The sequence below is a fragment of the Pinus tabuliformis genome, chromosome 8, assembly GCF_031772625.1.
Source record: "Pinus tabuliformis cultivar Carrire ecotype Pingquan chromosome 8, CPIR1, whole genome shotgun sequence".
NCBI lineage: Eukaryota > Viridiplantae > Streptophyta > Pinopsida > Pinales > Pinaceae > Pinus > Pinus tabuliformis.
In genome coordinates this window covers 1,163,669,887-1,163,683,203 of record NC_142294.1, presented here as the reverse complement: position 1 = coordinate 1,163,683,203, position 13,317 = coordinate 1,163,669,887, and positions in this window count along the sequence as shown.

The window sequence follows — 13,317 nt, the reverse complement described above, 5'->3', positions numbered from 1 at the left end:
CTGATACGCCCCACAACTATCGTGTGTATTTGCCAGATAGTGGTAAAACTGTTGTGTGACGGGATATAAAATTTCAGGAGGAGAAAGCCATGAAGTGTTCGCTTGAGAGGGAGCTACACTTGCATGCAGATGAGGAGCTATTAGTTCCTAAGGATGAGCTTCAGGACATGGATCAGCCACAGGACGAGGTTCATGGAGTGGAAGAGACCACTCATGCAGCGCCAACCATCAGAGGGCGAAAGCGCTTGACAGAAGCTGAGCGACTGGCTCAAGATGCAGAGAAAGTTGTAGGACCACCTACAGCCCAACGCAGGCAGAGACAGTCACTTGATCGGTACACTGGATACATGGCTCTTATGAGCAAGTGTGTTGTGACTGAGCCATCCTCTTTCGAGGAAGCTGTGGAGGATCCCGCATGGGTAGACGCCATGGTGGAAGAGTATGATTCTATTGTCAGAAACAGTGCATGGGAGATTGTTCCTAGACCGGAAGGGAAATCAGTGGTGGGTTCGAGATGGATCTACAAAGTTAAGCAGGCAGCTGACGGGAGTGTGGAGAAGTACAAGGCAAGATTTGTTGCCCGATGCTTTTCTCAGATTGAGGGGATCGATTATGAGGAGACCTTTGCACCTGTCGCAAGGTATTCTTCCATACGGACGATTCTTGCTCTCTCAGCGCAGATGGGATGGCACATTCATCAGATGGATGTGAAGACTGCGTTCCTCAACAGAGTCATTGAGGAGGAGGTGTACATTGAGCAACCCGAAGGCTTTGAAGTCTTCAGCAGCGAGTCGCATGTGTGCAGGCTCAAGAGAGCGCTGTATGGGTTGAAGCAAGCACCACGTGCTTGGTACACACGGATAGACAGCTATTTCACAGGACTTGGATTCTCCAAGAGCGAGGCGGATCCGAACCTATTCCAGATTGTGGTGGAGGGTAAGTTGCTTATCATTGTACTGTATGTTGATGATTTGATTCTAACGGGTGATGAGCTGTTGATATTGTCATGCAAGAAGGATCTTGCTACAGAGTTTGAGATGAAGGACTTGGGCCTCCTTCACTATTTCCTAGGATTGGAAATATGGCAGCGCAGTGGTGGGCTGTTTTTTTCTCAGGGCAAGTATGCTCGGGAGATACTGGAGAAGTTCAACATGCATGGCTGCAAGCTTGTTGATACTCCTCTTCCTGGAGGTTGGAGGAAGGAGGATGCCACTTCGGGAGAAGAAGTGGATGCCACTGTTTATCGACAGTTGGTGGGGTCGCTGATGTATTTGGTCAATACACGACCTGATATATGCTATGCAGTTAACCAGCTTTCACAAGCTATGGTTAAGCCTACCAAGCTCTTCTGGAAGGCGGGCAAGCATGTATTGCGCTACTTGAGAGGCACATCGGGATATGGTTTGTGGTACAGACAGGAGGATGAGGTGAAGCTATGTGGCTTCACGGATGCAGATTGGGCAGGGAGCCCAACAGACAGAAAGAGCACATCAGGAGGGGTCTTCAGTATCGGATCGACAGCAGTTTCTTGGTACAGCAGGAAGCAGAGATCCGTGGCACTCAGTTCAGCGGAGGCCGAGTATATGGCAGCAAGTTTGGCTGCATGCGAGGCTATATGGATGAGGAAGATCCTGGTTGGTTTGTTCGGTTCTCATTTGGATCCTACTGTGATTTACTGTGATAACCAGAGTTGCATTAAACTCTCGGCTAATCCTGTATTTCATGATAGATCTAAACATATTGACATCAGGTACCATCATATCAGAGATTGTGTGCAGCGGAGGATCATGTTACTTTCGTACATTCCAACGGAGGATCAGGATGCTGATATTCTGACGAAGGCTCTCACCAGGAGCAAATTCGAGTACCACCGAGGCAGGATAGGGGTTGCTGATAATCCATATCTTGTCGAGAGGGAGTGTTGAGATTGCAACAAGATGATGGAGCTTAGTGAAAAGAGTCGCCTTCACTAAGTGGGCCCGCAGGCTATTTTTGGCGCAAGTCTATTTTTAGACTATGTCTATTTTTAGACATATGGATCATGTCTATGTTTATGGATGATTGATCAAGTTGGGAAAATAGATGGACTTCTATTTTTGATGAAAGTGTGAGTGATCACAGTGTGAGTGATCAAGTCTATTTTTAGACTGGCTGTCAAAAATAGAAAAGTCAAATATTATTATCTCACAATAATATTTGGACTATAAACTTAATCTTATTCTCTTGGAGCACTTCAGTTTGAGCTACGGAAGTGGCACATGCAGCTGTCAGAAGGAAATTCGTTTTTCTTATGAGTCAGTTGAGTTGTTGCATGCATGACTTCAGTTAGAACTCAAGTGAGTTGAGTTTAGTGGACTAGAGGTACAGTTGATGGAGTTGTGTTCAGTTTAACTTAGTTAAACTGGTTGTAGTTAGTCTAACTGCAGATAGACTAATGATGAGTTGTTAAACTAATTATTAACTCATAATACAACTAAAGAATACATCAGTTAACTCATTTGCATGTCAGTGCATGTTCAGTTCAACAGGGACAGGTGGTAGAGAATCAGATTGCTATCAGTTGTGACTATAGTTGTGCACCAGATCTTGCACAATCAAAGGATTGAGTATGCCAATGAGTTTGCTCACGTATTTGGCCCGCATTTTAGCCTTTGCTCACGTCCAAAAAGAGTGAGTGACTATTTTGCAGGTGAAAATCGAGTTTGGGAAGCAATTCTCATCAGTTCTTGAGCAGGTATTGAGCAGTGGAGGCAGGCAAGCAGTGGAAGAGATTTGGAGATCAGATCTGAGCTGTATTGTGTGTAACAGAGGTGGAGATACTTGTGAGAAGTATTATGCTGTGTAATGTTACATGACTCAATCATTAATATACAGATAGTGTGGGGTTTTTAGCGAGATGCTTTCCCCGTGATACATACTGTGTTAATGTGTGAATGCTCTTGATGTTTTATTGTTATTGATGCTGCTATATTCTTGATCAACGTAGAGGAGCTTATGTATTGTGTATGTTTTCCGCATTAGTACATGATCAGGATAATCTCCATTGAATATGTGTTAAATTATTCAAAATTTCTACAAAAAGGAGCATTGTTACAGTAAACCGGGAGGATGTGTTCTCTGTGGATCGTTTGGACCAGTCTAATGAATCTACATATCCCCAGAAATTCAGTGAAGTTTCACAGCGCAGAGGAATCCGCAATGATCGAAGAGGAAGCCCAACAGGTGGTGTAAGCAGAAATGAATGGACAGAGGCATGGGAATGTATAAAACAGTAAAAACAGAGAATTGTTCATGCTATTGTTGTGGTGAAGAACCAGAGTGTGAGGTAGCAGAAGCAGCAAAGGCAGAAGAGGCAGCAGAAGCAGCAGAGGCTGTAGAGGCAGCAGAAGCAGCAGAGGCAGGAGAGTAGGAGTGAGAGAACCTCAGCTGAATAGAGTGTAGCAGCATACCAGTTTATACCAAGGTTGGGTTGGAGCCCAAGAGGTAGGATCCTTAGAACTGAACAGGACTGAAGTCATTGGGGGTAGGTGCTCCTAAGTGCAGAACCACTACAAAACAGAGTTGGTGCTTTGGAGGTTGGAGCCTCACTGAAGTCCAAGTTGGAGCTTGGCAACTATTCACAATCAGATATATACTTATATTGTATTTATTTCATTGCACTGTCTTGAGTTTTACTAAAAGCATTAATTCCAGCTGTTGAGTTTTGTGTTCTGTGTATACATATACATATCTATATATGCTTTTGGCAATCACTAGAACAATTAAAAAAAAAATGGAAATACTAATTCGCCCCCCAGTATTTCCAACAATTCGTATCAGAGCCGGCTTCTTCATACTAGCCTAACATCTTGAAGAAGGATCCGCAGCCATGATGAGAAATCATGAAGCATCAAGAAGACCTCCTCTGTTCAATGGCACTAACTTTGGTTTTTGGAAAAATAGAATGACCTACTACTTAATGTCCCTTGGACCTGAAGTCTGGCATTTTTTTCAAAATGAGTATCATATGCCTATCACTCTTGCAACAGATCAAGACAAGAGGAAATCCTACATTGAAAATGCAAAGGCCTTAAACTCCATCACTAGTGGAATCACTGATTCTGAGTTCACAAAAGTCATGAATTGTGACTCTGCCAAAGAAATGTGGGACAAGCTAATTGGCTTATGCGATGGAGACTCAAAATTCAAGAAGGCAAAGCTTCAAACTCACATAAGACAATTTGAAAGCCTGAGGATGGAAGATGAACAAGATATTGCAGCATACCTCCTCTGAGTAGCTGAAGTGGTCAACTCCCTTAAAGGATTGGACGAAAAAATTGAAGAAAGTACCATTGTTCAAAAAGTATTAAGATCTCTTCCAGACAGATTTGACTCCAAAATAAGCGCCATAGAAGAAGCAAAGGATCTAGATGCCCTCAATATGGATGAACTCCATGGAATCCTCACTGCCTATGAGATGAGGAAAGGTGGCCCTAGCCCCAAAGATGCAGCATTCAAGGCTTCAAAGTTAAAGAAGGGGAAAGAAAGGAATGATTGTAGTGATGAGTCCGATGTGGAATCCGAATTGGCTCAATTTGTACGAAAGCTTAAGAAAGGATCTAAGCTTAAAGGCAAGTACCCTCTTATCTATTTTAAGTGTGGAAAAATAGGTCATTATGTAGCAAAATGTCCTCATAAACATGATAGTAATATGAAAGAAATTCTAAAAGAATGGGACACAAAAAGAAAGGGTTCAATAAGAAGAACTTCTTCTCTAATCAAGATGAGTCTGATGAGGATGAGTTTATGGTCATCAAAAAGAAATCAGATGTGGAAAGTGACCATGATGAAAGCCAAGAAACATTATTCATGGCATTCACACATGATGATGACTTAGGGCTGGAAGAAAATATAGATGAACAGTTAATTAGTGCCATTGAAGAAAAAGAAAAACTACGGAATAAAATCATCTCTCTCAAGGTGGAAAATGAGGAAACAAAAAGGAGGGAAGATCTCCTGGAAGCAAAGATAAAAGAAAAAGAAGTGACTTGTGAAGAACGTGAGGCCGAAATAGTGTCTCTGAGAAAGGAGTTGAAGAAAATTAAAAAGGGTTGTAAAAGCTCTCAAATACTTGAGACTATTCTAAAAAGTCAAAAATCCCAACATGACAAGTCTGGAATAGGTTTCAAATGAGAATCCTCAAGCACTAAGAATAGTGTGAAAGGCTATGCTGATGCACTTTCCTGCAATCCAAAAGAAGAAAAAGTATGTTATTAGAAGCCCATACCAGATCCGAAGAATGAACAGAGAATTACTCCAAAGAAGAATGTGGAGTCGAATCATGGATAATACAGCAAATACAAATCTGTACTCCACCAAGGGCCCATCTCAAATCCAAAGAATGAGGCAGGAGTAATTCCCAGGATGAAAATCGACTCAAACCATGGCTACTTCAACAGGTACAAAACCATCTTTCTTGGACATTGTTTTCATTGTAAAAACTTCGGTCATCAAGCCAGACATTGCATGGCCCGCAGAAGTGAAACACCTAAGCTAAAGGACCGAATAATCAATTCACATTCCCCCGAAAAGTAGGGACAAATCAAAACCTTCAATTCATTTGATCCCTTGACCAAAGTCGATCTAATTTGCTCATTCTGCTACAATAATGGACACTATGAACAAAACTGCCCACTCAAAGGAAGAAAGACAAATAGTAAGAATTCCAACATGGATAAATGCAGCCTAGCTCTATATGCTCAAAATAATGGAACTCATTGGTTTGTGGATAGCAAGTGTTCCAGACACATGACAGGAGACAAAAGGAAGTTTGTCTCATTGAGAAAAAAGGAAGGAAATCTGTCCTTTGGAAGTGGATCTGCTAGAATTGCGGGAAAAGGAACTGTTACTCTAATCAATCGAAAAGTAAAAGCTTAAGATGCTCTGCTAGTAGATGGGCTCAAACACAATCTCCTAAGTGTCAGCCAAATATGTGATCTAGGACATAAGGTTGTCTTCAGCCCCAAAGACTATGAAATAAGGAACTCTTCCTAAGGAAAACTTGTGGCGAAAGGGGCTAGAATACCAAACAACATTTATATTCTAAACAAGATTCAGGAAAATAAATGCTACTTGAGTCAGACAGATGAAAGTTGGTCATGGCACAAGCGACTTGGACATACAAGCTTCGAAAATCTGGTTAGTATCAGCAAGATTATAGTTGTACGAGACATCCCAAGGCTGTTTAAACCAAATCAAGGAGTATGTGGTCCATGTCAACATGGAAAGCAAACTAGAACCAACCACAAGACAAAGGAGCTCTCTACATCAAAGCCCTTGGAGATCATCCATGTTGATCTATGTGGACCAAGTAGAAATCAAGCACTCCAAGGAGAAATGTACTTTGTGTTATTTGTTGATAACTGTACTAGAATGATGTGGATATATTTTATAAAGTATAAATCTGAAACTTTTGAATGTTTTAATAATCTAAAAGCCCTTGTAGAAAATGAAAAAGATTCAAAAATTAAGTGCCTCGAAATAGACAGAGGGGGAGAATTCACATCAAACGAGTTTAGTAAGTTCTATAATATCCATGGAATTAAAAGGGAATTCTCTGCTGCCAGAACACCTCAGCAAAATGGGGTAGTTGAAAGAAGAAATCGAACAGTCCAAAATGGAAAGAACAATGCTATTAGCAGCAGACTTACAGCCTATATTCTAGAGAGAAGCAGTAGGGACAACTGTCTATACATTGAATCAAACTCAATTAAGACCAAATTGTGAAAAAACTCCTTATGAGCTATGGAAAGGAAGACCTGCTTTGGTGAAGTACTTCAAGATATTTGGAAGCAAGTGCTTCATAAAAATAAATGATGGCTCACCTGGAAAGCTTGATTCTCGGGTTGATGAAGGGATATTTCTTGGATACTCTACATGGAGCAAGGCTTACAAGAGCTACAATTATCGACTGAAGAAAATAGTGGAAAGCATTGATGTAAAGGTTGATGAAGATCTTCCAGAAAAGGAAATTGAAGAACATGAAGATGACTTTCTCATTGAAGAAGAAGAACCTAAAGAAGAAGAAATAGATGAGGAAGAAGAAGAAGAAGAAGAGGAAAGAGAACCACATAATACCCCTTCAAAGATGAAGTATGCCCAAAGACATCATCCAAAACATCAGATCATTGGCGATAGAGATAAAGGTGTGAAGACCCGAAGAAGGATAACAATCACACCCAAGAGAAAAGTCATTGCCCTCCTGTCTATGATAGAACCAGAAACATTTGCAGAAGCAAGTAAGGATCCTCATTGGGTAAAAGCCATGGAAGAAGAAATGTCCCAAATTGAGAAGAACAAGACATGGGAGCTAGTACCTCGTCCAAAGGACAAAAACATAATAGGAACCAAATGGGTGTTCAAAAATAAAATGAATGAGGAAGGACAGGTTATCAGAAACAAGGCAAGACTTGTCTGCAAAGGCTATTCACGAATTGAAGGAATTGACTTTGAAGAGACATTTGCACCAGTGGCCCGTATGGAAGCTATCTAGATGTTCTTAGCATTTGCTTGCTCAAAAGGATTCAAAATATATCAAATGGACATGAAATCAGCATTTCTAAATGGGGAACTCAAGGAGGAAGTCTACATGGAGCAGCCAAAAGGTTTTGATCTAACAGCAGGAAAGGACTTAGTCTGTAAGTTGAAAAAGGCTTTATATGGGTTGAAACAAGCTCCTAGAGCTTGGTATGCAAGATTGGATCACTACCTACAACAACAAGGCTTCAAAAAGGGAGTGGCTGGAAGTAATCTATACATAAAGACAGATGAAGGTAAGTTACTAGTTTCTCTTGTTTATGTCGATGATTTGATTTTTGCTAGTAATAATGATGAAATGAGCCATGAATTTTCTCAAAGCATGTCAAAAGAGTTTGAGATGTCAATGATAGGAGAGCTATCCCACTTCCTTGGACTTCAAGTATCTCAAACCAGAGCAGGATTGTGTATTTCTCAAACCAAATATCTAAAAGACATGCTCAAAAAATATGGAATGGAGGACTGTGCACCCATGAGCACACCTATGACCAAAAACTAAGCAAAGATGATGACTCCCCTCTAGTAGATGCAACTCATTACAGGTCAATGATTGGAGCCCTTCTATACTTAACAACTACAAGACCAGACATAATGCAGGCAATAGGAATGGTGGGAAGATTCCAATCTGCTCCCAAACAATCCCACTTATTAGCTGTAAAAAGAATTCTTAGATACCTGAAAGGAACTTCTGATTTCAGTATTTGGTACCCAAAGAGCTCAACACTGACTGTCACTGCATACACCGATGCTGATTGGGCTGGAAGTATAGATGATCGAAAAAGTACTAGGGGAAATGCATTCTTCCTAGGAGATTGTTTAGTATCCTGGCTCAGCAAAAAACAGTGATCCATATCATTATCCACAGCCGAAGCCAAGTATATTGCTGCAGCGGACTGTTGTACTCAGATACTATGGATGAAGGAAGCTCTAAAAGATCTCGACATATGTACAGATCAACCAATTACCATCTATTGTGACAACACAAGTGCTATCAGTCTCAGCAAAAATCCAGTGATGCACTCAAGAACCAAACACATACCAATCAAGTATCATTTCCTCCGTGAGCAAGTAGCTGAACAAAACATCGTCCTGGAATATATCAATACTAAGGAGCAGATAGCTAATATTTTCACAAAACCTCTTCCTCAAGAAGCATTCGAACATCTGCGTCAAAAGATGGGGGTTATTTCTTTATCATCACTCAAGTTCATTCATAAAGATGTAGCAGGACAGGGGGAGCAGTTTGACAAGGGGAATCCATATGCATTCCTTTGCCATTGATGTCAAAGGGGGAGAGCAGAAGAATATTGTCATAATAAAAAAGGGGGAGATTGTTGGACACAGATTGTCATTGATGTCAATATGGCAATATTCAAGGAGCAAAAGGAGTCAAGAGGAGCAGAACAGAGGATGTAGACAGCCATCGCAGCAACAGAGGAACAAGGAGAGCTATAAGGAAGCAGACAGAGCCATGAGAGGAGCAATGGATGCATTTATATTATCAGGAGCTATCGGGCCACAAAAGAATTATATGCATGAATATATAGGTGGAGGAGCATATATCATACATATGTGTTTTTACACTATCGGAGGCACAGAACCTTTTATATATATATATATACATTTATACTATTGGGCCGTAAAACCCATGTATGCATGCTTTAACACTATCGGAAGCGGATTGCGGACTTGAAACTCTATACATGGGAGTGTTGAGTTGTAGCGGGTCCGGCACATCGCATCGCTATGAGGGGTCTATGTTAACGTCGAGCCCTGACCTTGTGCGACTTTCGATCGCTGATAGCAAGTATTGCATCAGCACTTCAGAAGTGGGAACTACAATATGTCAAGCGGTCCATTGCGATCGCCGATAGCGATATCGCATCAGACCTCCACTAGGGGCAACTCCCAACTACGATGAATATCCATGCAGACCTGCCGTACATTACAAATATGACTTAATCTATGATCGCATCCATCGCATGTCGCAAGCCGTAAAGCCTTGCCACATTGGAAGCACCAACTGTGATAGGCTGTGGACCCGACGAGCATATTAACTATGGTTTAATACCATATCGCACCCAATCCATTGGAGCATTGGAGGATCGGTCGTCAGCCATCGGCGGAGTCATGGGTCCGATATATAAAGGACCCCCAGGAGTGACGAATCACCGATTGCAATTTAAGCGTGGACCCAATACAAGAATAGGTGCGATTGTAATATTTCCTGAAGTCCGCCTTTTAGTCTGTTTGACTGTTTTTTCTCATATTTTCTGTGTAATGGAATGTCTAGCTTGCACAGGGTGTTTTAAGCCGAAAGGCTTACGATGGCTGTTCCGATGGTTCAGAAGGCTGAACGTCAGTGAAAAGGGGTGAATCATGGAAATTATGATTGTGATCAGGACAAAACATCTCCGTTTAACTGAAAGAACTCTGTGTATGTTGCAATCATTGCCAAAAGGATAACTGTTATGGTAAACCGGGAGGATGTGTTCTCCACGGATCGTTTGGACTAGTCTAATGAATCTACGTATCCCCAGAAAGTCAGTGAAATTTCACAGTGCAGAGGAAGTCGCAGCCACTGAGGAGGAAGCCTAAGAGGTGGTGTAAGCGGAAACGAATGGATAGAGGCACGGGAATGTATAAAACAGTAAAAATAGAGAATTGTTCGTGTTTTTGTTGTGGTGAAGAACCAAAGTGTGAGGTAGTAAAAGTAGTAGAGGCAAAAGAGGCAGTAGAAGTAGTAGAGGCTGTAGAGGCAGCAGAAGCAACAGAGGCAAGAGAGTAGGAGTGAGAGAACCTCAACTGAATAGAGTGTAGCAGCATACCATTTTATACCAAGGTTCGGTTGGAGCTCAGAACTGAATAGGACTGAAGGCATTGGGGGTAGGTGCTCCTAAGTGCAGAACCACTGCAAAACAGAGTTGGTGCTCTTGAGGTTGGAACCTCACTGAAGTCCAAGTTTGTTAGGTCCCTATAATACTAGTGATTACCCCATTACTATTGTAGTTGTATCCCTTATTAATATTATTGTGCCCCTATTGCCCCCATATTATTATTATTGTGCCCCTATTGCCCCCATATTGTTATTATTGTGCCCCATAGAATCCCTCTATTGTTATTTTTGTGGCTTTATATTATTATTGATAGGCCGGCTGTGTTATATTCTGACTCCTTAGACTCCTATATATAGAAAGGAGTTTTTGTCATTTGAATCATCAAGGAATCATTCATTTGTGTAATGTAAAGGAGGTTTCCCCCTCGAAGAGGCTGAATTCTAAGGCGTTGATCTATCTTTTCTATCTTTTTGTGAGCTGGTTTCATAACATTTGGTATCAAAGCTTTGGATTCTAGGGTTTCGCTGCTCCAAACAGGTCATCATGGAATTTTCGCTATAAATTTTTTTTGGCGACGTTTCAAAAGCTTAAAAAAACCCATTTGAGATGAGATCGCACTAAAGTTCGGATCTGAATTTCAGAGCTTTTTACGCTATAGTTGCGAAGATATGATTAGAGGAATTTGGTCTTTTTGCAGACTCCTGAATTACATTCCAAATAGGTGACCTGGGGAAAATCGTCATAACTTTCTCTCTAGGCATCGGATTGAAAATTCATAAGAAGGTACAGAAAGAGGATGGACTTTAGTTTCTTGTATATATTTTTCAGAGCCAAAGGTCGAAACAGGGACACATGGCACGTCGTACAAGTTCACTCTACTGAACTAGTCTATAATCATGTCACTGTGGGAGATTTGGCATAACTCTTCTTTGGAGAATCCAATTGGGATCAGACTAGTGGCATTGGAAAGAGGACACAGAGCGCTACTGCATATTGCAATTTCAGAACTGGATGATATGAAATTATAGAGATACATCAGAGGCAATATCGAGCTCCTACAAAGTGAAAAAAGGCATGTAGATTTTTTTTTAATTTTTGCTTAAGCTTAGTTTGAAAAATTATTTTGAAGGAATTCAAAGGGCTTTGTAGAGCATTATTATCAGTAACTGATGCCCCGAGGAAAGAAAATGCAAACACATAGTAAGCAACCTGAAAGATCTAGCATGACTCATGAAGAAGAAGAAGAAATGCTACATGATATATCAAAATTACAAGACCAAGTGCAACAAATTTCACTCTCACAAAAGCTAACAGAAGCTAAGATAAATGGCATGGAAGCTAAGATTGACGATTTGAAGATATATTTGAAGGAAGATTTGACAAATTTTCTACAAGAAATACTTACTAATGGTGAAAGGGTAGTAAAGGAAACTCATGATGTGAACAAAATAAATGTTAATCATGATTTCATAGACTCTAATGTTGGATCGAAGACCCACCATATTCCAAAAATCGATATGAGGAAGTTTGATGGCAAGGATCTCGCGACATGGTTATTACAGATGGAGCAATTTTTCGATCTCAATAATGTGCAAAACACACAAAAGGTACGTATTGCAATTTTATATTTGGAACCAAATCAGTTTGTATGGTATCAATGGCTTTGCTCTCGCAAACAAATTATCACTCGGGCAATTTTTACGGAAGAATTGACAGCACATTATGAGGATACAAAAAGCAACACTTTTTTTAGCCAATTGATAAGTCTCAAACAAAAGGGTTCAATAATGGAGCACATTGAGGAGTTCCAAAAATTGAACATAAGGGTAAAAAATATTCCAGAGGAGCATAGGATTGATGTGTTCATAGGGACTTTAAAGGATAATATCCAACATGATGTTCGCCTTTGGGAACCTAATTCATTAGATAAGGCATTGAGGTTAGCAAGAAAAATGGAAAGCAAAATTATGGCAACCAGGAAGCATACCACTCACAACTATAAAAATGGAAATGTTGTTGCCCCTAGTCTTCCACAACCTATAAGGTTGACAACACAAAAATTGGAAGAAAAAAGAGCAAAAGGGCTTTGTTACAGTTGTGATAGAAAATACACTAAAGGTCATAAGTGTGCTGAGAAGAAATTATTCTACATAGATTGTGAAGAGGAAGAAGAAAAGGAGCAAGAAAGGTCAAAAGAAGAGGATATACTCCAGGAACAAAGTCTAGATAAAGAAGAAATGAATCCGACCATATATTGTAATGCATTGGCTGGAATTACCACTCCTCAAACCATCAAGATAGAAGGACAAATCAAGAAGAAAAAGGTAATAGTGTTGATTGATTCAGGAAGTACCCACAATTTTATTCATTGTAAGGTATCAAAAGAATTGAATTGCTTCCTATATCCAGCACCAGAGTGTCAAGTGATGGTTGCAAATGGAGGAACAATAAATTGCTCTGGAAAGTGCCATAATATCAAGCTATCCATGGGAGAATATGTATTGACTAGCCCAATGCTTTCCATTCCAATGGGAGGTGTTGATGTTGTACTAGGAGTCCAATGGCTACAATCCTTGGGTACAATAGCTTTTAATTTTCAATAACTTTTCATGAAATTTTATGCGGAAGGAAAGGAAGTTAATTAAGGGGTATTGCAGGGAAACCGGGAAAGATAATCAGCTCTAACGGTATGGCAAAGCTTCTAAAAAGGGAACAAAGAGGTGTAATTGCACAATTATGTTCGCCAGATGTTTCCACATCGAAATCATCTATTTCTCCAGATCTCCAAAAAGTCTTGGACAATCATTCCAAGGTATTTGAGACCCCCAAAGGTCTCCCACCTATTCATGATCATGATCATGCTATTCATCTGATTCTAGGAAATGTTCCTCCAAACATCAGGCCG